The sequence below is a fragment of the Hemicordylus capensis genome, chromosome 1 (assembly GCF_027244095.1).
Source record: "Hemicordylus capensis ecotype Gifberg chromosome 1, rHemCap1.1.pri, whole genome shotgun sequence".
Classification (NCBI taxonomy): Eukaryota; Metazoa; Chordata; class Lepidosauria; order Squamata; family Cordylidae; genus Hemicordylus; species Hemicordylus capensis.
The window spans coordinates 335566368-335571524 of NC_069657.1; the positions used below are offsets into that span (position 1 = coordinate 335566368).

Sequence of the window (5157 nt, forward strand, 5' to 3'; positions counted from 1 at the left end):
CTACTCAGATGATCAGTTTTACCAAATTAGAGCACTTTCGTTTTATATGGATTAAGTTTGATTGTTTGTGCCCACCCAGATCAGAACAGCCTGACAACCCCAGTTCAGAACATCAACTGCCTCCCTAGTGTCTGCTGATGTAAATGATAGCTTGAGCTGGGTGTCATCCACATATTGATGACAGCCCACCCCACACCCATGGATGCGGGTTTCATATCGAGGTTTCATGTAGATGTTAAACAGCATGGGGGACAAAATCTAACCCTATGGCACCCCATAGGCCAATGGCTAAGGGGTAGAGCAGGTGTCCCTCAGCACCACCTTCTGGTTGTGACCCTCAAGGTAAGACCAGAGCCACCATATAAACATGCCCCCAAGTCCCAACCCAGATTGACAATGCAGAAGGATACCATGGGCAATGGTATCGAAAGCCACGGAGAGGTCCAGGAGGTCCAGCTGCTACATAAGATAGGATGATGATCTGAAATGAGTTGGGATAGACATTTTAATGCAATACATGTGTTTCAAGTAGGGACTACTTTGTGCAGGCTACTAAGCATTCTCTGTCACTGTAATAAAAAATCTATTATTGCTCCTGCAGGCCCTTGGCACTCTTCAGTATTGGTCCCTAAGCAAAAATGTCATACATATCATATTGTTGATTCACAGGTCAAAATGCCAGTCTTCAAAATGTGCCCTCCACACAGAAGTTGAATGATCAGCACTGATGTCGATGTGGGCCGTCAATGTGGTCTTCAGTTTCTACACTTACAAGTGGGGCTACCAGATGTTCGAGGCCAATGGACTCAAAGGGGCAGCCCTACAAATATAATATTTAATATGAAATGTCAGTTTGGGCGTTCCACTCAATTTCCTGGAGAGATCTTGAAAAACCTTCTTATTTAGGTTGAAGACCCAATAGTTCCATACTTCGGCGCCTGCCCAGTTGCTATGTAATTCCACATAACTAAGTTCTCTAATTGCCTGCCACCACCCAGACTCCCATGGAATTGGCCTAAGGGCTGCTTTCTTTGGAATTGTGAAAGTTGGAGTGTCTTTGGGGCAGATTTGCGGCAGATTTGGGGCAGAAAGGGGTCTGCTGGGGCAGAACAGTGGCTTGGGTGGAAGTGCTCCAAGGGCTGCCTGCCACTACCCAGACTCCCATGGAATTGGCTGCTTTCTTAGGAATTTTTTTTTTTTTAACATTTTATATCCCGCTCTTCCTCCAAGGAGCCCAGAGCGGTGTACTACATACTTAGGTTTCTCCTCACAACCACCCTGAAGTAGGTTAGGCCAAGAGAGAAGTGACTGGCCCAGAGTCACCTAGCTAGTATCATGGCTGAATAGAGATTTGAACTCGGGTCTCCCTGGTCCTAGTCCAGCATTCTAACCACTACACCACGCTGTGGAGTGTCTTTGGGGCAGAAAGGGGTCTGCTGGGGTGGAACAGTGGGTTGGGTGGAAGTGCCCCAAGGCGTGCCTGCCACAACCCAGACTCCTATGGAATTGGCCTAAAGGGCTGCTTTCTTGGGAATTGTGAAAGCTGGAGTGTCTTTGGGGCAGATTTGGGGCAGAAAGGGGTCTGCTGGGGCAAAACAGTGGGTTGGGAGGAAGTGCCCCAAGGTTGCCTGCCACCACCCAGACTCCCACTGCCAGCACCTTCTTCCCCCTCTCCTCCTCAGTCCTCACTTTGGAACTCTCGCAGCTTATCGTGAGAGTTCCCCCACCAAATCCTGGGCACACATGTCCCAAGAGAATTGAATATATAGATGATAATAACAGTGGGTTGGGTGGAGGTGCCCCAAAGGGTGCCTACCACAACCCAGATTCCAAAGGAATTTGGCAAAGGACTGATTTTTAAAGAATTAATGAAGCTACACGTCTTTCAGATTTTCCTCATAGGGTATAATGGAGGTTTCAGCAGTCCCATAACTCCACTTGGGGGGCACTGGGGTGGCCCAGAGCGAGTGGTGGTGTAGTTGCCAAATTCCTCTGAAAAAGTTATGGTAGCTTCCTTGCACCAACCGGGCACTACCACCAACCACACTCAACTATGGGCCACCCCCTCCCCCACGTGAAGCTATACTTTTCCTGAAACCTCCCCTATGAGGAAAACCTGAAAGACACCCAAACTTCAAAAATTCACCAAATATCAGCCGTTTTCCCAATTCCTTTGAAATTTTTGTGGTAGCTTCCACTCATTGGGCACTACAACCCCCACCCACTCTTTTGGCCACGTGACCCAATTTTTTGATCTGAATTAATTCAGATTTGGATTAATCCAGATACAAAACTGGTGTGCTTTGGAAGGCTTAATTTGGACAAAATACAAAATGGGGTAGATTTGGATTTGGTACAAATTGAAACAGAAAAAAAATACAAAACGCACAACCCTACTAATAGATGCAAAAACTAGATCATGTTTTTCACCCAAAATATCAAAAGTTGATAGTTATACCCAGAGCTCTCTCTTTAAAAGATACTCTTATACTGCTTTACTTCATCATCACCTCTTTGGATGCAACTCTGACATCAAATGCATGCACATAATTCTGAGCAGTCAATTTTGCATTTGTGTAACTTGCACAATTCATGCAAAATGTGCAAACACAACATTAAGAGACTGATGTATTCAGCATCATCAGTTTTAGATTCAGAAGAGCTGTTTTGCCTTTGCGCTGTTTAGAGCAGGGGAAATGCTAATTGTTAACACGGTCATAATCTAGTTTAATGTCATTTTCTGTTAAGTGAGGGTTACAATGCTCACGTTATAAAATATTTTAGAAGCTACTAGCACTGATTTATTGTGAACCATAATAGGAAGAGGTTCATAATTAACATTTTTAATTAATGGTTGTTCTGAAGCAGAGACACATTATGGGATAGCCAAAATCTTCTTACCCTCTGGTGTCTACCGTTTCACTATTATTGTCCTCTGATTTATCTCCTCTTTAATGTCTTAAAATTAGTCAGGATTGACATTGACGTAAATAAAATGAGCAAACAGCTATTAACTTAGCTATTACAAATCTCAAAAGTGAAAATGGCCTGATAGAAGAATGTTATTCAGATTACACCCTGACCTCTGCAATAAGGTCTATTCAGGCTAGCGTTATTCTAGAAAAGTTGAAAAAGGAAAACCTAACCACAACTTGTGACCCAAATCACCACCAGCCATATGTTGTGACTTGAGAGGACATCCTTGCTTTTGGGGAGAATCGCATTTGGCTTGGTAAGTAAGCTTGGCCTAACCATATTTAGTCAGAAGCAAATAACACTGATTTAAAATATTTGTGTGCACCCCCATGCTTGCTTTAGAGTGCAGGCTCCTTTTAAACACACAAACACGTGCTCTTGTGCCAAAGCAGGAGTCACGATGGATCAAAGGACACATTTTGTATAGATGAGACTCTCAATTAGACAAATGCTAATGCTTGAAGTCTTGGGATGTTGGGACAGCTCCCTCTTCCCAACACAGGTGGCCCTTGTTATTCGTGGGGCCTCCATTCCAGCCTACAACCATGGATAATGAGACTACAAATAAGAGGAGGATATTCCCACAATCAGGCAAAATCGGGCTAGGAGGCTGAAAAGCCACTTCCTGGCTCGGGGGTCTCTCCAGCATGCCCTGCGCACTTGCGAAGGGCATACCGGAGCTTCTGGGAGCTGCGTGGACCCTGATCCTCCAGCCCCCGCCGGCTCCGTAATGGAGCCAGCAGTCAATCCGGCTGACCAGGGCTGCCGCCCTGCTCATGTGCGGGGAGAGTGGGGTATGGCCGCTCTCCCCGCTAACCCCCTAGAGGCTCTTCTCACGGATCATGAGAAAAGCCTACCTTAAGTCTATAGGAATGTGGGTGGGGGTGTTAGGTTCCTTGAGCCTAAAAAAGGTCCAAAAAAGGAAAAACGAAGGGAACAGACCTTGTTCTCCAGGCCTCCAGCTCTCCATAAAGCCCTCCCCCAAACCTGCAAATCCTCCAAATTTTTGAGGGTTTTTTTAAAGGGTGGGGGGACAAAATGGCTCCGTGCTGCAAAATGGCCAGAAATGACATTATAAATAAATATGTGTAGTATCAAAAGAAAACATGGTGACCAAGTCTTAATGATTTTAAGTGCTATGAAAAAGGGAAAGCTCCCCTTGTAACACCAGTCTGTTAACTGCTGTGTCAATTATGCTATATGCAAACAGGGCTTTTAAAGAAACACATGAGTACTTTCAAAGAGAATGCCTTTGAAAGGGAGACCAGTGTGGTGTAGTGGTTAGAGTGCTGGACTAGAACCAGGGAGACATGAGTTCAAATCCCTATTCAGCTGTGAAACTCACTGGGTGACTCTGGGCCAGTCACATATCTCTCAGCCTAACCTACCTCACAGGGTTGTTGTGAGGACAAACATAACCATGTACGCCACTCTGGGCTCCTTGAAGGAAGAGTGGAATATAATTGTAAATAAATAAATAAATAAATAATCTACATACAGTCAAGTGATTACTTATGCCCTACCATCAACATACCTAGTGCTTTGCAGATTAAAAGTAGTAAAAGATTGGTTGGTAGCATGCAGTCCATTGCTACAGATTGGAGTGGCCCATAAAGTCTGCCATATTCAGAGAGAGAGAAACTGATTAAAGCTCCCCCTCCCCCCCAAAAAGGACAACAAATAAACACATGCCTGATAACTTTTGCTATGGCATAAATGTCAGAATTAGCTACCTTTGCCTCCCGGACAGGTGACTGAAGATTTCAGGACTGACCTCTTAATGTACTTCACAGGTGGAAGGCTGGCTTATGGTCAATGCTTCTGCCCTTTAAAAGAAACTCAACTCACCTGAGTTCTTTAGATGAAGCAACACTGCCATCTTGTGGCCAATATGGGTGCAATATAAAATATATTGCCACCTCAAAGCCACCTCATTTTCTGTTGAAAAGAGAAAAGAATTCAGCACCTAGCAACAACAGAAATGACTATTATTGCAAACTAGGTATTTAGCCCATTATTGACAGAGCACTTTTAACTACTTTGAAGTACAGTACACACACAAAGCAAGCAAACAAACACCAGCCTCTACCATTCCAGAATGTAGAGATACCTGAATTATTTACTTGGAAGATCTTGTTTTAAGGTTTTAATTACTGTTTTAACTTGTTCTGTGTTGCTGTA

General features: G+C 44.2%; 1 long non-coding RNA gene across 2 annotated transcripts; it reads right to left on the reverse strand.

Annotated features, from left to right (window-relative positions):
* Nucleotides 1–487: 487 nt before the first annotated feature.
* Nucleotides 488–4769, reverse strand: LOC128340431 (uncharacterized). Of its 2 annotated transcripts, none has more exons than XR_008313715.1 (2): nucleotides 4710–4769; nucleotides 488–820 (listed from the first exon to the last, which is right to left on the reverse strand). It is a non-coding gene; the product is annotated as an uncharacterized LOC128340431 (long non-coding RNA). The 2 variants fall into 2 exon arrangements; XR_008313714.1 differs by having other exon boundaries at nucleotides 4511–4714.
* Between the last annotated feature and the right edge of the window lie 388 nt (nucleotides 4770–5157).